Genomic DNA, 23,187 nt, shown 5'->3' on the forward strand with positions numbered 1-23,187 from the left:
AGATAGCCACTTCTTCCTGATGCATTACCTGGTGATTTCGAACATCAGTGAAGACAAACTGTCTCCCTCGGCCTCTGTGAGAACAAGTCAGCCAGCTCTGAAATGATCAGAAGTCCCCAGAATGCTTTCAGGCTGCTCCGTCATGTGAACTTGCCCAAGTGGGTTGCCACATACCACGCAACTTTAGAGAAGTCAACGACTTTAGAGTAATCGAATAAACTACCGTGAAAACATTTGAAGCTGCCTTGTGTTAGAGACCCAGAACAAACTACCCGCATTTAAGATGGAGTCTCCAGTGTGTGTTCTAAAAGCCTTTGAATTACGTCACTGAAATTTACAGCAAACATGATTTATTTTTCACCTGGTACAGTTTAGTATTATTTGAAAGCACATTTGTTCATATAGTTTTCATCTTGTTCCTGTCATTCATTCATTCCTTCCTTCTTTCCTTCCTTCCTTCCTTCCTTCCTTCCTTCCTTCTTTCCTTCCTGCCTGCCTGCCTTTCTTTCTTCCTTTCCTTTTTACAGAGTAGTCATACAATAAGTACTATAATTTAAAGAGTCTACATTGGATGGGTATGGTGATGTAGGCTTAGATTTTTTTGAAACCTACTTTAATAAGGGTTCTTAAATGCTTTAACCTCCCTCTAGCCCACTACCCACCAGAGGTAATGGAAAAGAAAGGCTAACAGGACAAAGGGGGTGTGGACCTGTTTAGAAACAATTCTTTGGGGCAATTCCAACTGTCAGGAGATCAGCAGTTCAGTTCCCACTAACCAGCAGCAGGCGCTCCATCCACTAGTCAATGCTTTTCATGAATCCGCAAGGACAGTTCTATCCAGCAGAAACCAAGAGGCTCTGCCCAGCAGCCTGAGTCTGCAGAAGCGGCAAGAAACCGCTGGAATACCACAGAAAGTTCTTTGATGCAGTTCTCTCTACAAAGTCACAACAACCGCTGATCAGCAACAAAGAAGGCAAGGCAAACCAGGGCAGGGTGTCATCGGTCATCAAAGACCAGTGTCAGCAAAGCCCAGTGACAACCAGCTAAGAAGGATAAGGTGAACCAATGCCAATGCACTGTCCACCGTCTGCTGGGTTGTACTTATACCCTTTCCAAACATCTCGTGTCCTCCCAAGCGTCCGCTCCAGCAAAATGTCATATGTGCTGTCCCAGGCAGCTTCCAGAAAAATACCACGTATCTGTTCTCGGTAAAACATCCTTTTGTATGTCTGCTTCAGCAAAACCTCCTCTCATAAGACAGTCTCCAGAGAAACCAGAACTTTCCACCTCATGATGCTGTACATTTCTATGTAATTTCAGCACTTGGGGTCAGAAGCAGGAACATTATTGTAAGTTTTAGACCAGCCTGGTCTAGGCAGTGAGTTCTAGGCCAGCCAGGACTACATAGCAAGATTATCCGCAAAAACAAAACTCATTTTTTTAAAAAAAAAAAATGGAAATTTTGCTATTTTATATACCTATGCCTAATATTTTTTTCTACCCAGAAGAGTTGGGGTAAAAATTTTGTTTGGAACAGAAGGAATTTAGCATGCACATAAACTACAACAGGACACAAAACATTCTGCGCTAAATTGGTGACAGTATTATCTAGACGATCTTAGGATAAACTGAAATTCATTATTTCTATTGAATCTTTAAATGCCTTCAGATAAGATAAAGGCTTAAAAAGATAGGGTCATAGACGTTTTTATATGCTCTAACAATAAAATCGAGATAGGTTTTTAAACTTAGGCACTGGAAAGACGGCTCAGAAGTTAATAGCACCAGCTGCCTTCCAGAGAACCTGGGTTCTATTACTAAAGCTCACATGTTAGCACATAATTATCCATAATTCTATAGAGCTTGACCCTTCTTCTGGGCTCCAAGAGCACCAGGCACATGTGTGATGTGTAGACGTTCATGTGGGCAGATCACCCATACATATAAAATAAAACAATCTAAAATATGAATTTCTCATGTTCAGAGTATAAACTTGAAAATCCGCACATTTTAAAATTGTTTAAACAAGTAGCTTTTTAAAATTAAGTACTTGTTAATTTAAATTAAATATAGACAAACCAGTTGTTGGCCATAACAAATAACACAATGATCAACTGACTGATTATCAGTTAGTTTACTATGTTGGTTTTGTGTGTTTTTTTGCACCATCTCCCTATGTCAGGTTGGCTTTGAACTTGTGCCCTTCATGTTTAGGCCCCCTGAGTCTATCAGTTACATTGTATACCTCCACACACAGGCTGACAACTGTGCTTAGAGCAAGATAGTATCTGGTCTTTAGATTAACTATGAATACCAAGTCTATTTAGTAACACATAGCTTGCTTTACTGATCCAAATATGAGGCATTAGGTAGTCACTAATTATCTGTGTGACAAGATGTGAAGTGGTTTAGACCTCACCCTCCCTCCGCCCCCGATTTGCAGGGGCTATTTTTTCCATCAAACTCTCTGAATCCACCCCATGAAAGCACTGTTCTTCTCTGCTCACCTAGCTGTCAAATATGGCAGCCACTGACTTTGACTTAACTTTAATCCTGAAAGCTGAAGTGAATTAAATCGAGCATAACCCAATTTTTCCTTCTTCTTCCTGCCCTTTGTGACCCGAACCAGTTTTCAAAAGAACACCTCGGGAGCCAATTTGAAGCGGATGCTACGGCTTTTATTTTTTTAAAAAAGCTATGTATTTTTGAACACTTGAACCCACACAAAGCCTCAGCAGAGCATCCGACTCGCCTCTGAACTGATACCTCATTTGCGTTAAGTTCAAGGTGGAAGTCTGATTCCCTGAACCCCTTGTTAATTATGAAACGTTGCTAACTTTCTTTCCAGGACCCCAGGCACAGAGGGACAACCACCCACTGTATTACTGATCTCTAAAGCAAACCAGAAGCAGACGAGGACCTAGAAAACTCAACAGCCCCTGACAGTATGAGGTGTCTCTCTTTAAAATACCATAACCCACAAAGGTAAATAAAGTTAAATACTACATGCCGACAGCAATTGACAGGCAAGGTCGAGTGGAACAACTGTTAGGATCGGTGCCCTTTGGTGTGACCTAGATAGAGAGGAAAGTTAAATGGGATGTACAGTCGGTTCATCCTGACACAATGCTGGGAGCTAGACAGGAGATCTAGCTCTCCAATCCTTCCCTGACTTCAAGCCTGTTACCAACTGATATTCCTGGTGGCTCTTACCTGTTCAAATGGGGCATGATAGTAAGTGGGTTTACTTTGGTTCTGAGTGATGGGGACATTCACAAGTTATGTAGCTGGTTCATTTCCTGTCTAGAAATGAACCATTCTCCATCCAGGCTTCCTGGGAAGGTGAGAATATCTTCCTTGTCAGTTTAGGTAAGGGCTAAACCTAAGTTGAATACTTAAAGTCACTTAATAGAGAGAAAATTTTACAAAATGACAACAAAAAAAAAAAACAAAAAATAAAACCTTGGGAAACTATTGCTATTTTTCAAGATAAAAGTTTAACCCATATGTCACGTGCCTTCTGCATTATCTAAGAACACTTCAGGATAGTAAATGTTATTTGGAGATAAAACATCTTACATAGGGTTGGAGAGGTGGCTCAGCAGTTAAGAGCCCTGGCTGCTCTTCCAGAGGTCCTGAGTTCAATTCCCAGCAACCACATGGTGGCTCACAGCCATCTGTAATGAGATCTGATGGCCTCTTCTGGTGTGTCTGAAGACAGCTACAGTGTACTTATAGATAATAAATAAATCTTTTTTTTAAAAGTCTTACATAATTTGATTTTAACCCGGATTCCCTTCACGTCTTCCTTTCCTTCGCCCCATCTCTCTCTTCCTCCTTCTCTTTTCAGCCTTGCTATCCAGCCCAGGCTGGCTTCACATTTTTGATGCTCCCACCTCAGCTTCCCAAGTACTGGAATTCCAGGCGTGTGCCCTATGCCCAGCTTAGACTATATTTACACACATCTTCCGTGTGGTTCTGTGTGGTTTCCTTTTGACAATGGCATGTGTTTGGACAGATGGTGACACTGGCACAGGTGATGCCATTAGAACCCATCTGGTCCCTGTAGGCACTCAGTGGATTAAGCAGGACTTAGCTCACCACAGCAGATGTCCAGCTCACCTCCAAAGTATGCATCTGTGTCTATCAGCAAGTATTTGCATATGCTGAAATGTCACTGGACACTCCGGAAAGCATACGTGTTGCTGCAAACTCTTTTTTAAAAGGACTTTAAGCAGCAGCTGCCAATCCAATGGCAGCTACTGATGAACTTCTACCGTTCCTGGCTTGGAGCAGAGAAGGAAGCATTTTTTTACATGGAAAAGAAGCCTTGAAGGTGAACAAACTCATTTTGACTAAACTCATCTTGATTTTTCTATCTAAAGACTGGCGGGGGGGGGGGAGGTGGAGAGAAGACACAATTAAAGGAAAGTCTTGATCATCTGCGATTAGCATAAGTGCACCAAATTAATAAATCTCAAAAGTCTATGTTAGAAATGAAGGCTTTAAAGCTAATGATGTCTAAACGCACAACTTCGTAGGAGTACAAAAAGCTCAAGGTTCAAATAAAAATTTTTCAGGTGAAAATAAAAGAGTGGCAAACCCACCATAGACAAGCACGTGGGAACCTCCCTGTGAGAGCTGATAACGCGTGCCTAAGTCTACAGAGCTTCCTTTCACATCTTCGTGCCCCAGTGTCCCCACATAGGTAACGCCCGGCATGGGGATCTGAAATAAGCCAGAGGCAAGAAAGGAGCCAAACAATTGAACTGGAGAAAACAAACAAACAAACAAACAAAAAACCCAGATAAAATAATTATTTGATAACTAATGTCTGCTGGTTAGGAGATGTTTGGTGATTTCCGAACAAAAACAGCACAGTGCTAAGGAGAGAAGAGTAAAACTAGCGATGTGGCAAGCTTACAGGAAACACTAAAACCATCACAAAGGAGAATCTGTGAGCTAGAAGACAGTGTGCCTCCCTCCCTAAACACTTTGAGTAGCTCTTGGGTAAGAGACAAGATCTACATCTGCTCTAGTCTTTGGCCATTAACATTTGAGGGAAGCATCAACGGGAATAATATGATCTCCAGGGCTAGACCAGATCCAGTGACAGTTTCACAGCTTCCTGGCTTTTGGGAGCCTAGGGCAGTTACCTCCGTTTTCTTTGTAAAGTGTAGTTGATATATTGTTAGTGAGCCTAACTGGCAATATCCTGACAGGGTTGAGCTGCATCGATAAATCCAATGTCTAGAGAAGTTCGCAGTGCACAGTAAGAACTACTCTTGAGAATCTGCAGTCCTTTCTAGTTCATACAACTTGGTAAAGGTCAAACTTGTAAAAAGTAGCACATGCTTTAAAAAAAAAATCTAGTAGGATGTGTTATTAACTGCATTATAAATGTGTTTGTATTTAAAATATTTTTTGAGAGTATACTGATTAACTATTGTGGCCGTAACATATGTCTACTAACTTAGTAGCAGAACTAGTGCAAATGCATTCACTTACAGAGGTAGTGGAAGTCCAAAGCCTCACAGGGACTAAGTTTAGATTTCCTTTCCATGAGTTATAAGATAGAATCAGTTTTCCTATTTATCCTAGCTTCTAGAGTAGAGGTTCTCAACCTTCCTAATGCTGTGGCCCCTTAACACAGTTCCTTATGTTGTGGTGATCCCCAACCATAAAATTATTTTTGTTGCTCCTTCATAACTATAATTTTGCTACTGTTATGAATCGTAATATACATGTCTGTGCTTTCCAATGGTCTTTGGCAATCCCCGTGAAAGGGCTGTTTGACTCCTGAGGGCTCACGACCCACCGGTTGAGAAGCACTGTGCTAGAGACAACCACATTCCTTGCCTGGTGGTGCTCTTGTTGTCAAGGCCACCATGGGTACTCTCACACTGTGTAACTACAACTCCCAAGGGTCCTGGTGCCTCTGCAGGCAACGTACACATGCACATGCCTACCCAGACACACACACACACACACACACACACACACACACACACACACACACAATTACAAATGCGAATACATTTTTTAAATTGACCTATTCTTAAACTAAAGATCACGAAGAAAGGTGTTTCTTCACTTTTAAAATTCATTTTTAGGGAGAAAAAATATCTGCATGATCAGAACTACATACAGTGTCAGAAGCAGTCTGATCATGGAAAGGAATCTTGAACTAAGAAATAAGGCTGTAGGTTTAAGCTTGGTTAATGACAACCACTGGCTCTGTAGTCAGGGTCAAGTCATAGGATTTATCTAGATTCCTTTTCTTAATGTCGGTTCAGTGGGGTTCAAGAGGAAAATGAGGCCTAACCAAGAGTGGTCATCAAGAGCAGAGAAGCAGGAAGGAATCTGATTCATATAGTATGAACTTTCTTGGAATCAGGTGGACCAATTACTTGATTTCTTTCAACCCATCTAGGAATGCCGGCAGCTAAGAAGTTATGATGGTCCACAGAAAAGGAAGTTGGCATAATGTGATACTAATGGGAGATAAGTGAATATCTACTGTACTAATGTCCTAACCAAACTTGTCTTCACTTTCAAGTCTTTATTAGGGAATGATGGCAACACTACACTTTCAGTTGGTTCACTTAAGCTTGATGCTGCTGAGGTCTCACCCATAGGTTTACTTCCTCAGAAATGAACCAGTTTCCCTTCTACCACTACCAAAGTCTGCACCCTAACTAATCGGTTGGAAACTGGTAATTTGGTGTCTTAGTTACTTATCTGTTCCTGGGATAAACCACCATTATCAAAGCCTCCACCCTTGATAGATCTTCTCCAACAAGTCTACACCACCTGATCCTTCACAAACAGTTCCATGAACTGAGGACCAATTATTTGAAACATATGGGAGGTCATTCTCTTTCCAACTATCACATCTGTTTGTGGAGAGCCTAGAGTAGAGAGGAAAGCATCACCTCTACTGAAAGAAACAGCTCAAGCATGCTTGGGTGACCGATGTCACCCATAAACTGCTGCTTGTGAGAGGGATATCTGCATTCAGGCTTCAGCTGAGAACCCTAGGGACAGTCTCAACTTTCGGCTCTCAGGGGCATTCCAGTGCAGGGTGCAAAGAGCCTTTCCAGATGTCCTTAGTCTGTGCTACGATATGGCCTTCATGAGTTTGTCATTTACTGGATATTGGAAAACAGGTTTGAGTGTCCCCTTTCTCTCCCAGACATAACCAGCCACCAGGCTTCTGCTGTTGTTGTTGTAGACATCCCTGGGGCTGGTCAATCTCTCCAACCCCCTCTCTTCTCCACCACCCCTTTAGCTGTCTCTAACAGCAGGTGTGATCTCAGAACGGTGGAGTCCACTAAAGACTCTTTGGACTTACCATATCCATTGTATTGGGAAGTGGCACGGCAAAGCTCCTGGGTAGAAGTGGCTCGATGGTGCCAAAATCATTGGCAGCCCATGAACAAGGAAACAAACTCCCGCACGGAGAGAAAGTGCGGCTAACAGATGGAAAGGTGCAAGAGTGGTGTGCCTTTGTTGTCGAAGCTATGACACTAAAAAGCTTAAAGCCGGAAACCAAGAAAGGATGTCACAAGGTGGCTCTGCATCCACAGGCAAACAAAAGCCTTTCCTCTGTGGTTTATCAGAGCGGTTCACTGACAAAAAGTGCACATTAAGAAAACAAAACACATTGTGCTTTCTTTAAGGTTAGTCTTAGGGAAAGAAATCACTTATGTTAACCTTATTTTCCTGAGGTGGACATGTGTGGCTGTCCCTCCAACACAGATTGGCAGGGCTGGTGCTGGGCCCCTGTCCAGATGATTGAAAGGTGGCCCTGGCCTTCAGAAGGGGAAAGTCTGTTTTGTGTGTTTTGTGTACTGCTACCAGTCAGAGCTTCTCTTCTCCCTGCATTTGTCGAATTTTGTTGGACATCTTGTTCTCCTTCAATGTTAAGGTTTTCAAATTAATGTTGAAAGACAGAATGCTTGAATAATTGCTTGAATAAAAATTAAAATTTTTAGTCATTAAGATTTACTTAACAGATGGGCTAGGGGGATGGCTCGGAGGGTAAATTACTTCGAGTTTGAGCCCCGTGTTATAAAAAGAAGGAAGAAAAAGGTAAGCATAGTGGTAGACTTCTGAACCCAAGGCTGGCGGGGGCAGGGGGCAAGGGACTCCTTAAGCACCCAGTCTAGCACTCTAGTCAAGCACTAGCTCATGAGAGACCTTGTCTTACAGTAAGATTGATGGAGGCTGGGCATGATGGCACACACCTTTAATCCCTGCACTAGGGGGCAGAGGCAGGCAGAGCTCTTCTGTGTTCAAAGCCAGTCTGGTCTACAAAGTGAGTATGAGGACAGCCAGAGCTGCACAGAGATCTGTCTTGAAAAAAAAAAAAAAAACTTAAAAGTTAAAACTGAACAAATGAATGAAAAAAAGAAAACAAAACAAAAGACTGATGGTGACTGATTTGTCCTTTGGGCTACATACAACATACACACACAACACCCACACACACACACAGAGACACACACAACATACACACACACACATACAACACACACAGAGACACACACAACATATACATACAGCACACACACACGCATACAACACACACATATACAACACATACACATACAACACACATATACATGTAACACACACATACACAAATTCACATTAGAAGATATACGTAACAAGAAATTGTTTTTAATTTTCTTAGAACAGCAGGTTTAACACAAGAACTCCAATCCGTTTTTTTAAATGTATGTTATTACCATAGGAAAGAATTTGGGGGCACTGGGGTCCTGATCTGGGCATGTCTGTGTATCATACAGCTACAGGCTGAAGACAGAGGTGAGCACATGCTAACCTTAGCCCTGACTTGAATACTGTAGACAGTGTTGGAGCTAACATCTTCCTAAATAGCTCATACTGTATTCTTGCCTTAAAAGACTTTCTCTTTTTCCTGAAAGCCAAGTATAGAAGCATATTCTGGCTAGTTCATGGCTTCATTCAATTGAATTCCACTTAAGTGAGCTTTAAAATGAGTTTTAGTAAACGTGAGGCACTAAACTAGTGACAAAGTTAACAAGGCCAGAAGAAACTCAGGAAGCTGAACTTCTCACAACTTCTTTTCCATGTGCACGCTCTGCGAATTTCCAGGGCACCTAATTCTAAGCATGTCCTTTTGTGTCTAAGAACTCTGGCTCTGATTGTTGTCTGTGCTTTGGTGACACCCCGGTGGTTTCTTTCTGTTGCTCAGTGTTTGTCAGAAGAAGTTGCAATTCCCTGATGGGTTCAATCTCTCCTGCCTACATCCAAGTTGAGCCTCCGACTCTGAACAGCCCTTCTGATCCTCTGGTCTCGGCCAGAGTTTCTGGGGTTGGCTTTAGAGAAAGACTTTGTTCTGTTTCCCTGGAAATCAGGTGTTCCATTGCTTTCTTGTTATTTCTGAAAAGCCAGCAAAGAATAGTTCAGTACATAAGGAAAGCAAATTTACAGCATTATCCACGTGCCTCTCAATAATAGCCCCATGTAGATAAGGCAGCCAATTCCCCACAATATGAGGTGCCCTTCAATGAGAGCGAGAGACTGAAGAGATCTCACAATTGTCTTTGTCTGGCTCAAAAGGCTCCCCCCCCCCTTACTCCCTGGCTTTGAGAAAGAGTATTTGTTCTCTTGCAATCTGAAATGTGTGGGCCTAATTGGAATAAGATATACTCCTTAAATGATGAAAATAAAAAGTGATCAAAATAGATTTTTGTTATCCTGTGGGCATTGGGAGCTTAAATGCAAACGGCATGGCTGCAGTGTGGGGAATTAATTATTGGTAATTGAAGTTGTAAGCTTAATTCCCTGCTCGCTTCAATGAAAAAGAACCCTTCTATTTAATATTGAAATAAGCACTCCTAACCCCATGATCCAGGACAGCACACACGCTCAGCTATTGAGCAGCAATGATTGTTAAAATAAGAAAGAAAGAAAAAAAACCCGTATCTTTTAAACACTGAACTGTAATTATATAAAAACAAAACCACGGTGGGAGAAGGGACAAACACATTAGCAAATACTACAACAGACAGTGCTGGCTACTCTTAACAGATCCTGTTCTAATGTGACAGAGAATCCATTTTGTAAACTTAATAGAGATTTAAACCATTAAGAATGTATATGTGCTTTTTGAAAACTTATTGAAATGTTTCCATTGAAATGTGCTGTCACATTACAGCAGATATTTTGGGCAAGAAAATATCAATCCCACCCCATGCCCCCATTTCAGCCAAGTGTTTCTGATGTCAGGCATCTTTTTCTTCCTTAGATGTGAATTGCTTCTTGCCCGTGTATCTACTCCCAGGCTCTAGCCTCCAAGAATGCTTCTGAATATTCACACATATGGTAACTTAGGCCTGATGTGCTTTCCTTAGCTACCATCTTCTGAGCCTGTCCCTATAACGAGCAGAGAGAATCATTGTAGTTGAGATGGATGAAGGTATCCCTTTTCCACAAGCTCACCATAGGGAATCACATTTCACAGTTGCTCTGTCTGCCAGAGCTGTCCAAGATGGCAGACAGTGTGTGTCTGGATCCTGGATAGACTGGTAGGTTGGTTACTTGTCTTATTGCTGTGACCAAATGCATGACAAAGGCAGCTTAAGGAAGGAAGGAAGGTTTCATTCTAGCTCCTAGTGTTTGGGTACAGTCTATCATAGCAGGGATGGCAGGAGCTTGATGTAGCATCACATTGTGAGCACAGTCAGGAAACAGAGAGCCTAATGGCTCGGCTTGCTTTCTCTTCTTCACTGTGTGGGACATAGCACTGAGGATGGTGGCACAAACAGTTGGGCTGTTCTTTGAGCCCCGGTTATCTAGATAATCCTTCATAAGCAAGCCCATAAACTCGTCTCTTTAGTGACTGGATCCTGCTAAGTTGATAATCACTACTAACCATCACTCTTGGTGTGCAGAACTTGCTGGAATCAGGGTGGCAGCTCCCATTTAGAATACCAAAATCCAGGAGTCTGAGGCAAGGGTAGAGAGCGGTTAAAAGAGACAGGAGAACCCTTCGGTTTTTTATCTCAGTTTCCCAAAAGCCTTTGCTTTATTGTTCGTCTTAAAAGAAGTGAAAGTAAAGTTAAATGGTTTTCTGGATGAAAATGGTTGGCTAAACCATGCATCTAGTTTTGCTTCTCTGCAAAATCTCACTAACATATGAATAAGGAGATTTTCTTTGGAAGACATAAAGCCACACGAAAGAGTGCCTGACCTCTGGAAGCTGCAGAGCAGATTGGCAACCAGCAGTGCTACACACTCAATATATGGTGCAAAGGGGAGGCTGATCGATGAAGAGGCTAAGGAGGATTAGGGGAGAGCGGTTTCAATGGGCTGGATCTCCTGGTGCACAGGACTGGACAATTAACCCTTCTACTTCCTTAGTATAATGGTTTACTCTCAGGAGTAAGTAAGTACAGAAGAGGCCTCAGGACTGCAGGGCATAAGATATGATTGAAGATGTGAACATTGTTATCAGGAAACAAGATGAATATCCAAGCTAGAAACTCTTTTCCTTCCCTTATCTATCTCCCAGAAGGCCAGCAGCCTGACCATTTATTTCTCTTTAGGAGATGAGAAATAGATGCTGGGGGCCAGCCCTGGCACTTCTTTCTTGTTGGTTCTTGAGGCAGTGGAGGGGGAAGAGGAGGGGGACTTGGTCTTACAAAATATTTATGGATGCTTTATAATAATAAAGTGTTTACTTATCTTAAGTCTTAAGTAACTTTGCTATAGTAGCTGACTTGCCTGTCTCTGTTCCTCTGAGGCCAGAAGCTGCAGTCTCTGGGATTAGTACCTCATCTTAAAACAGCAGGGGATTAAGTAATAGATTAATTGCTAGAGCCTTTCCCTCTTGTCCAGATGCCTCTCTCTTGTCAGGCTAGGGGTAAGTTTGGGCAATAAACTTCTACTGAACGAGGAAAAGAGAATCACACTCACAGAAGAAAAACTTTTACACCAGCAAACATGGATCAAATTAACATAAATTCATATGCAGATTCATGCATACACATTCTCTAATCTCCATTCGAACCAGTTGGGTCCAGCTTTCATACTCTGTCATAATCACATACTTACACACACACCCATACTTACATATGTATATGAAACAAAAGACCAAGCACCAGTGCAGAAAGAACTCACTCATTCTGGATAAAAAATTAGCTCCAATCTTTATTGCATAGAGAAAGAAAAGGCTACCTTTTTATTGCTAAATGAATTAAACCCAAGTCTGCAAGAAGAAAGTTTTGTTCAAGACTAAGCCTGCCTGCTCCTTCTACAGCTTCCTTTTTTTCTCTCTTTTCCTCTGCACTCTGAATATTCCTTTCTTAATTGTTTAAGTTGCCTTATAGTTTCTAAGTTATTCCACTCTGCATTCTCCTTCTAATCTTACGTCCTCCTTTTGCTCTGATATAACAATGCCCTTGCTCCCAATGCCCTATCCCCAATGTTTTCTCTCCAATGTGGATCTTCCAATGTAATCTTTCCTAGTCTTTTGTACCTTCTCTAGGAGAACATCACATGGTCTTTCCAAGCATACCCTCCTTTTTTTTTTTTTTTACAAAAGTTCACTAGAAGTTCAAACATAAATTCAAATCATAAATTGAATAAGAAGTTTACAACAGAGAGTGTTTACATGCATTAAGAGTAATTATCTGGCTAAACATTCATCATCTGTAACCATCTCTACAGGTTCATGGAGAGTTAAAAACCATAACTTCTGTGTCTAAGATATTAGTGATTTTGTATAGATAAACCCAGTCAATATCTTCTGTCCTTGCACCTATAGTAAATCCTTAATTCCCTTTTTATGACCTTTAGTTAATGGCTTTACAATCTCTTGGAACATGCTCTGAGCAGTAGATGCCCTACTTGCTATCTCAGAAGCAATTAAGTGGTGACACTTGTGGACTGGCAGAGTTCTCATTGCAGTTTTGACTATCAGAAAAGAGCTTAATAATTACTATAATTTTAGGAATTCTTATACGATCATCATTAAGAATTAAGAAACCGGGGTTGGGGATTTAGCTCAGTGGTAGAGCGCTTGCCTAGGAAGCGCAAGGCCCTGGGTTCGGTCCCCAGCTCCAAAAAAAAAAAAAAAAAAAAATTAAAAACCATCCATTTGTCTATATAGCATAACTACAAGAAAATATATATTCATTGTTCTGCAGAGATCTGCTCAAAAGGTTGGTCTAATATCTAGTGATTTTATATATATTATATATTATGAAAAGCATATTAATAGCAGGAATCTTTCCTAAAATGAAATTCTTCTGGGCCTTGCCTACAGGAACAAATGTGTCATAGATTTTTTTTTTAAACCAAGGTGGACCCCATCTCAGGAAGCTCACCTGCTAGTTATTAGCTTCCCCTATATGGCTCCTGACTAAGGAGTCTGTTCTATGAAACATGGCTACCCAGAAAGAAGGCTTTTTAAACGTTGACCCCAAGGAGATTATCAACCAGTATCTCTCCAGTTCAGGGAGAGGGGACATTCAAAGTGAAAAGGGACCTCTGTACTCAGAGCAGTCAATGCAATTTCAATTCCTTATTCTTAACCATAAACACAGAGGAAATGATGGCAGATATTTGAGGAGGTCTCAGCATGGAAAATAGAAACCAAATCAATAAAGAGAACACAGTATCTTGGAGAAAATAAAAACTATATTTAAAAAAGCTTCCACAGGATGTGTTATTCTCCTTGGACAAATCAGAAAACAGATACTACATAAAAAGGAAAATTCATATAATTAAAAGAGTTCTTGAAAGCTTAAAGAAAAAGGCTGGAGTTAAAAACTCAAGAGAGAAAAATGAATTCAAGGACATCACTGAAGTATAGAACACCAAGGATCCAGAGAAAGCCAAAGGGGGGAAAAGACTACACAGGCCTAGGAATCAGAATGCCTTCAGATTTCTCACTGCAGAAAGACAAGGGACATAAAATTCCTAAAAAAATTCTAGATTCGGTCAAACCATGAAATATATATGACAAAAGAATAAAGATATTGCAAACAGAAAAGATCTCAAAATTTAATTCCTATGCTCTTTAATTCTAAAAGGCAGTGAGATCAGGGCATGGGGGTCACTTCCCTCTGGTCAATAACAGTACTCAGTAGGGTGTAAGTTTGAGGCCAGCCTGACCTTTACAGTAAATTCTAAGACAAACCTGAACACCACACAGTTAGACATGCACACACCCCCCAAAACCAAAACAAAACAAAACAAAATCCAAAAAAGCAGCAGCTACCCTTCTGCCAAAATGAAAGAAAGCATTAAGACTGAGGAGGGCGTGGTATACAGAGCAGTGTGCTTCTGCTTTCGAATCTGTGTGGTAGCAGACTGACTCCTTGGGACATGTCTGAGTCCCGTTACATTCAGCTAGAGAGAGCCACCAGCAAGATTCAGAAGGTAGTAAATCAATGACAACCTAGGCACCCTAGGCCCCCAACTTCTGAGCTATGGCCCTAATAGATCGGTCTTAGAGGGCACGTTCAATAAACCATTCCTGTCTGACTGAGATCAGTGTCTGTGCGGTTTGTGGGACAAATCCTGGACCCCAACACTGCAACTACCTCCCACATCGCATGCCCCGTCCTCCAGTGGGCAGAGTCAACTGGAGACAAAAGGCAGTTTAAGGACCACACTCTGGGAAACTGAAGTATTATGATTGCCTCCTGTTGTGGGTTACATAGTGTGTCCCAGGCTAGCCTGAGCTACACTGTGAGACACCCCCCCTTTCCCTCTTCACCAGCCCCCACTGAATAAAGCAAAATCAAAATAAGACTGTTCTGCGCTTTAAGGGAACCAGGGTTAGGCTCTCCGAGGAGGCAGGCTCAGATCCAGGGCATTTCCTCGGCATTACTCCACTCAGGTGTCGGTCTCTTGTTGAGTGGCCGTTCTCCTAGCACCTGCCTGTCTCTCTTAGGTGCCATCCTCAGCTTTCCAGAGCTTCCGTTGAATCATATTACCTATTCTCCAAGCAGTCCTGCACAATTCCCCACTGTTGCACAAAGTTGACGTCTACTGCTTGCTACTAAGGAACCATAAGACACTTTTCTTAGTCTGAACTGTTTTATTTATACCTCCCTGGGATGGTTTGTGTATGCTCGGGCCAGGGAGTGGCCGGATTAGAAGATGTGGGTGGCCGTGCTGGAGTAGGTGTGTCACTGTGGTAATAAGTCTCTTATTGTAGCTACCTGAAAGTCAGTCTTCCACTAGCTGCCTTCAGATGAAGATATGGAACTCTCAGCTCTGCCTGCCCCATGCCTGCCTGGATGCTGCCACATTCCCGCCTTGATGATAATGGGCTGAACCTCTGAACCTGTAATCCAGCCCCCATTAAATGTTGTCTAAGAGTTGCCTTGGTCATGGTGTCTGTTCACAGCAGTGAAAACCTAGCAGACACTCCCTATCATGTGTCACATGACACAACTATTCAGTGTTTATTTTGGTTTGGCTTTGATTGAGTATTGATGGCAAAATTAAAATTAGAAGGGTATAATAGCTAAGACTGGAAGTTGGGACAGGCTGGAGGATATGAGACTTGCCATCGAAGAAGACAGATGAGGAGGAATAAATAAATAAATAAAAACATTTAAAAAGAAAATCTGGGGCTGGAGAGATGGCTCAGTTAATAGCACTGACTACTCTTCCAGAGGTCCTGAGTTCAATTCCCAGCAACCACATGATGGCTCACAACCATCTCATCTGTAATGAGATCTGATGGAATAATAAATAAATAAATATTTAAGAAAGAAAGGAAGGAAGGAAGGAAGGAAGGAAGGAAGGAAGGAAGGAAGGAAAGAAATCTGGCTTTGACTGTCAAATCTGTAGTGGAAAGAACCATAGTGAATGGTCAGGCTTTCAGACTCCTCAACCCTTTCGGAGAGGAGAATGGTGAATGCAAGGCCAGATACAGCAGGAAAGTCCCTGGAGAGCCCCTACAGCTATGCAGGGACTGGGAGTTAAACATGAACAATGCCAAGAGTTAACAAGACTTGTTTGCTCTCTCTCTCTATTTTAAGAGACAGAGGTTTCTCTACATAGCTGTGACTGTCCTGGAACTCACTCTGTAGACCAGGCTGGCCTTGAACTCACAAGAGATCCATCTACCTCTGCTAGGATTAAAGGTGTGTACCACCACCCAGGCCCTAGTTTTGCATTTTTTTAAAAAGTGCAAAATTGGGCGTGGTGGTGCCTACTTTTAATTCCCAACACCCAGGAGGCAGAGGTAGGTGGATCTCTGTGAGTTCAAGGCTAACCTGTCTATATCACCTCTGAGATAAGGTTGTATATTCCCAGCCCCTGACACAGTCCTGATTAAAAACCAACACACAAATGAAAAAATCTCCAGTGGCCGAATGAAGAATGGAATAAGTTAAAGTTAGAGTTTCTTAAGGAGCAGAAATACTGCAGATCAGCAAACACTATGTGACAACTGAATTTTCTATTAAATAACAATTCACTCTGCATTGCATCTGTGAAAGATAAAGCTTACTGTGATCCTTACTCCTTCAGAGCATGCCAATCCTACCCATACATGGGGGAATCAGAGCACTAATAATGATGACATAAGATTGAAGATGCCACGTGGTGAAGGTGAGTAAAGGAAGCGGGATTTGATGGCGTACACCTGCAGTATCTGGGCGGGTCAGGCAGGAGGAACGCCATAAATTCAAGCTAGTCCAGGTTACAAAGTGAGGGCCAGGCCTGCCTGAGTCTCGAAGTGAGATGGTCTTAAAAACAAACGAACAAAACAAAAACAGAGAAGTAGGCAACTTTAAAAAGAGAAACTTGAAAGCCGTGTCTCAGTGAGCGGAAGAGTCACCAGCATTGACAATGCAGTACTCAGAATACGCCTGAGGTGCCAGTGGCCGTTCCGAACGTGTAAATGCATCACTGAAAACAAACAGAATGAACTGCCGCAGTATGGGGAAGGTGGGCATGCTCGGAAGACAGAATGAGGTCATGCCAGGAATATCTTTGCAGTGAGATGACTCGGAAGGTCAAGCCACTTGCTGCCATGCCTGATGATCCGAATCCAACTTCCAGCACCCACATGGAAGGCAATAACTAGTTCCCAAAAGCTATACCTTGACCTCTACACTAAATAAATACATGTAATAAAATACGTCAAGGGCTGGAGAGGTGGTTCAGGGGTTAAGAACACTGACTGCTCTTCCAGAGGTCCGAAGTTCAATTCTCAGCCACCACATGGTGGCTCACCACCATCTGTTATGGGATCTGATGCCCTCTTCTGGTGTGTCTGAAGACAGAGCACTTGTGTATATATAAAACAAATAAATCTTAAAGGAGACTTGGATGCCAGAGGTGCTGGTTAATGCTGACAGGTCTAGAATCACTGCAAAGACAATCTTCTGGCCATGTCTGTGAAGGACTGTCTACACTGGATTCACTGAGATGGGGAGACCCACTGAAACTGAGCAGTACCATTTCATGGACTGGGACCCAGAGACAGAATGAATAGAAGAAAGCTAGCTGAGCACAAGCATTCATCTCCCTCTGCTTCCTGATTGCAGATGCCATGGGGCCAGTTGCATTGAGCGCCTACCTCCATGTCTTTATACCATGATGGACCACACCCTCAGTCTTAGGGTTTCTATTGCTGTGATGAAACACCATGGTCAAAGTAACTTGGAGAGCAGAGCGTTTCTTTCATTTTATGGTGTGTATCATCCATAGACATTAGGCCAGGGACTCAAGGCAGCAGCCTGGACGCAGGAGCTGACATAGAGATCACAGAAGAGTGCTTCATACTGGCTTGCTCTTCATGGCTTGCTCAGTCTGTTTTTCTGTTTTGTTTTTTTTTTGGTTTGTTTTTTTTTACATACCCCAGGGCCATCCACGTTAGGCTAGGACCTCCCATATCAATCACCAATTAAAAAGATACCCCATAGACTTGCCTATAGGCCTTTTCCTATAGGAGGCATTTTCTAAATTAAGATCGGTCCTTCCTTAAAATCTAGGTTTGGGTCAAGTTGACAAAAAGCAATCAGGACACTTGAACTGTGCCTCAGAATAACGCCCCCTGCTATACTGCTTTTGTCAGGCATTGGCCCCAAAACGTGGAAAGAAACTAATATGTCAAGCTAAGGAATCTGTTTTTAATTCTGGGTTTTGGAGGTGACCTAAGGTTTCTGAATGTCAATCACATGGTTAAAAACTATTTTAGGAGAAATGAGCTTGCTAACTTTGCATGACATTAGCACACAAAACAGACAAGAATCAACAGCCTGGGCTCCCTGAGGAACTGACAGCGATGCAGGCCTGCTCCACACCTACTATCCTTGACCTAGGAACAAGCAAGAGCTCCAGGTCATTTTCATATTAAAATTCAAGGTTCCCTTGAATGGGATACTGTGGAAGGGAAACGCTTGACCCCAGGAGACAAAAGAGAGGGCTGGGAAAAAGGTATACGGACACATGAAGACTATGGGAGAGGCCACAACGAATGATCATGAAGAACCCAGGGTCCTCTGGCTTCTGCCACACCCCTTCTGATTCTGTTCTTACCCATCAAAGACCTCGCTTCTTCCCATTTCTCCTCTTCACCAGCAAGCACTGATTCTTTCTGGCTGCCACAAGGCAGGTGAGACATGTCCCTGAGGGAGGCGGATCACGGCTTCTGGGACATCCATGGCTGGAATAAAGAAATCACTGCGAGGCCAGGGAGAGAGGGGATGAAGGGGCAGGCACCTGCCCTTGGGTCTTGAGAGCTTTCCTCTGAGTTTAACAGGAATCAAACAGGTGTGTGCGCAGGGTGTGCAAACATGTCTTCATCACTGTTTAATCCTCAGCTTCAAGGAAACCCAGAGCTCTCTCTCGGAAAGGGGGAAAGTAAACAGCTGAGCACTCTGACTCATTTACACTTCAAATATACTTTCAGTCGGTTATTCCTCAACTAATCAAATAGCTTGTGCATCCCTAAAGTAGTATAAAGTGACACACTGTGTGGAATCAATTTTTCTTTCCAAAATCATTAAATCCAGTAGCCTGTGACTTCATCCCTGCTAATTCTGGTACCCACCCTTTCATCCTCCATTAACTTTGGCACGCCTAACAGGCTGTCAGGAATAATTTCCCAGGACGTAAATAATTCAGAAATTAAAAATTAATAAATAATAACAGAGAACTACTGGGAAATAGGCTGGGTCAATTAGCGCGCTCCACATTCTGTTTCTTCGCAGCAGGGGGGACAGCCGCAGTCGTTACTTGAATCTTTCCTTCGATTCCGAGGTCTGATTTACAGCTCTTCATTACTGGATCCAGTCAGACGCAATTACCTATCTCGGTTCCTAACTTCAAAGAAACGAGCGCTTTCTCGGCTGCTTTTTTTCTCCTTGCAGCAGGCTCAGCTTGACATCCCTGGAATTTCTTCCACGCAGACTAATTAATAAGTCTTCCACTTATCATATTCACTTCTCTTCTTTGATGTGCTACCTTAGTCAATCATCCCATTTAATTAGAATTGCAATGATAACTTTACTTATCTTGTGGCTAGATGTAAATTAAAATAACAGGATTCTAATTCTCTTCCCGATGAGGTTATGACATATCGGAAGACAAAGTTTCAACACAAACAGGATAATATGTACCTCCTAATGTGGGGGTGGAGGAGCATTCTGAAACATTATTTGCCCTTTGTAACAAAATAGGATGACTGTTGAACAAACACCGAGGAACTCAGTGCACTAGCATCTTCTACAGCATCAGCTCACCAAGCCTCACAGAAACAACTGCCTTTGTTTACATAAAAAATTTGGCAAAGACACCAATCTTGCCTTTCCCAAAGGCAGTGTCTAGGTTTCCAGGAGAACTGTAACTTCAGGAAACAAGACCCTGACACCCTAATCCTTTTCTTCCTTGCTTACCAATTCTGTGACTCCACAGTTTGTAAAGTCCTTTAGAGGCCTCAAAAATGCCACAACAGAAACATTTCTAACATGATGTGGTCGTGACCTGTGAAGCCAGAAAGACCAGAAAGCAATAATCCCTTTCCGGAAAACAACCCTAAGGCTGGAATTCCTAGTGCACCTACTATGTGTCAGCCTTAGTCTGTGCTGCACCTCCTCTCACTCTCACAGAATGCCTGTAATATAACTGTTCCCACAAAACAGATACAGAGACAATCTGTGAGGTTAGCTTGTTTTCTCAAGGACACAAAGGCAGCATTGGAGAAGGAAGAAATCAAAAGAAACGACCACTGAGCTCTTAAGTTGCAGCCTTCCATGATCTGCTTCCAACTCTTGGCCAAACTCTCTAGTATGTTAAGCCACCCGAAAGAAATCTCCTGGCACTAACCACTGCCAGAGTTTAGCACATGCCTTTTATGCCTTCCTAATAATATACATTCGTCTAAGATATTACCAATGGTTTAGGGACATTGGCAGAAATTTGACATTGTGACATGTTTATGAAATAGTCATGTGATTTCAACTAGCACACATCTATTACCTTTGAATAACAAGTAGAGAAAAAACAAACAGAAGACTATGTATATACATATACATATATGATTTGGAACACAAAATTACAATTCTCTCTCTCTCTTTTTTTTTTTTTTTTTTGAAACTGGTTTCCTCCAGGAATACAATCTTTAGCTGCATTGTTTGGTTTTGCTTTTTAAGTTACTAAAAAGAGGAACATCAATGTGAGTTTCCTATAAATGTGCTATCCTTGCTCTGTCAGCCATCCCATCCCATCTGTCTGTCTGTCTGTCTCTGTCCCCCTCCCCCGTGACCATGTCCAGTTAGACAACAAACAGCATTTACAGAGACCAACAGAAACTTATTTCATTAGCCAGAGCTGAAACCATCGCGCCAATGCTGGTTTGAAGCTAACCTTTGGGGGATTTAATACAGTTGTTCTCTGACAATGGAGCTTGGTTCATTTGCTACTTAAGACATGATTATTTAAATTAAAGTTAATTGGTTTCCTTACTCCCCTTTAGGGCTTTAGGCTCAGAAACATTTCTATTAGAAAAATCTAATTTGTTCTCAAATTCCTATTTCTAAAACTTAGACTGTTAAATGCTGTGGTATTTTAACCCTTTGTAGGGAAAGTGATCCCTAAATTCTGGTACAAGTTAACAAAGCTGACTGCATAAAAGGCACAGTAACACTTTCAGAGAAGGCTGCAATAGGGTCTGGCGAATAACCCACCATGGAAATACAGTGACCAGTGGTCTCTACAAAGATCCAAAGACTGGGCCTCTCCTTGATAATTTTATTTGACTCTTTCTTCCTTCCTTCCTTTCTTTCTTTCTTTCTTTCTTTCTTTCTTTCTTTCTTTCTTTTCTTTTCTTTCTTTTTCTTTCCTTTCCTTTCTTTTCTTGAGACATAGCTTCTCTGTTTAATAGCTCTACCTGTGTACTAGAACTAACTCTGTAGACCAGGCTGACCTCAGACTCACAGAGATCCACCTGCCTCTGCTTCCTGAGTGCTGGGATTAAAGGAGTGTACCACCACCTCCCAGCTATGTAACTTCTTTTAGCCAGGGAGAAGCCATGACTACAAGGACTGATTGACACATTAGGACTAATGTGGAGAAGTTGGAATGCTGCAAATCCAAAGCCAAGTTATCTTGGGGCACTCCCAGCGCCTTAATGGTCATCGATCGCCCTCCTCTGTAGCTGACCTAACTAGCATCTTTGTCACCATTAGGTAACGCTCCTAGAATGTACAGATAGACCCCTAGTATCCACCAACCAAAGAGCTAAGAGTACCGTCAGATAGCACTGGAGACCTAAGGCCCTCCCCGCATGCTGTAACGTGTCTGCCCAACACATCACCAATGTGTTTGAAAACTGTTTCTCTCCTTGATATGCTTAATATACCTTTTTAGGCAAAGTCATGCCAAAGCAAGACCATCAAACTAAGGACCTATTTTAAATGTTTACACCCAATCAATTCATGTTTTCAATGCGTACCATGCAATGCCCTAATATAATCAGCTACTGCTAACAACCACACAGTTACTGAAATGCATGACTCCATGGGGCACTACAGATTCTGATTGGTAGCAGTGCAGAAGGAAAAGGGTGCAACATCGAAAACCTTCCAGTCTCTCTGTCTCAATGCAGATAAACATAGCCCTATTTAGAAATAGCATTAAAAACTGATATCTGAAGCTCATTTCAAGTAAGAGACTAAGTTATGAAGATTCCCTCTCACCTTTCCTTAATTAAATCCATGTCAATCTGGTCATTCATTTAAAAAATAGTGTTGGCCAGAATGGAGAGCCCATGATTTTATCTCGAGTTTGAGGCTAGCTTGATCTACACACATCTACTCAGTGGGATTCTATGTAGCAATAAGAATGAAAACTAATTGGGTAGTGGTGGCCCACACCTTTAGGCAGATTTCTGTCAGTTTGAGGCCAACCTGGTCTTCAGGGCATGTTCTAGGACAGTCGGGGCTACACACAGAGAAACCCTGTCTTAAAAATAAAACAAAACAAAATAAAAATAACAAAATTTTAAAAAGATTTTTGAAAGAAAAAAATTTAAAGAGTATGGATGAATGTTAGAAACATTAGGTTGAGCAAAAGAGTGTAGGTGAAAAGAGACACCATGCACGTAAAAGAACAGAGAAGAGCAACCTCAAAGGGTCAGAGGTCAGCACTGTGCTATCTTTGTAAAAAGAGGGAGGAAGAGAAGGTAGAGGACACATCTGCAGTGTTGATCAGAGTGTCTTGATGTCTGGGTTAAGTTTGTGAATCTGAATGGAGCCATATACTTATTCCTCATGGAGATATTTTAATGACTGCATCTAAAGGATCTTCAGAGACAGGGCTGGAGAGCTGGCTCGGCAGTTAGGATCATTCGCTGCTCTTCCACAGCACTGAGTTCAATTCCCAGCATGCACATGGTGGCTCACAACCACCTTTGACTCCGGTTCTGGGGATTTGATGCCATCTTCAGACTTCTGTGGGAACTAAACATTCAGACAATACAGACATACATGCAGACCGAACACCGATACAAATAAAATAAAACAAATCTAAAACTTTTAAAAGAACCTTTGCATAAATTACAAGTAGTTATAGAGGAATTTACCAAAACAAATGAGAGAAAATACACAAAAAATCAGATTTCTAAGTACCAACAACAAAATAGAATTAATAATGTAAGGCAGTGGC

Source organism: Rattus rattus, chromosome 3, assembly GCF_011064425.1.
Source record: "Rattus rattus isolate New Zealand chromosome 3, Rrattus_CSIRO_v1, whole genome shotgun sequence".
Taxonomy (NCBI): Eukaryota; Metazoa; Chordata; class Mammalia; order Rodentia; family Muridae; genus Rattus; species Rattus rattus.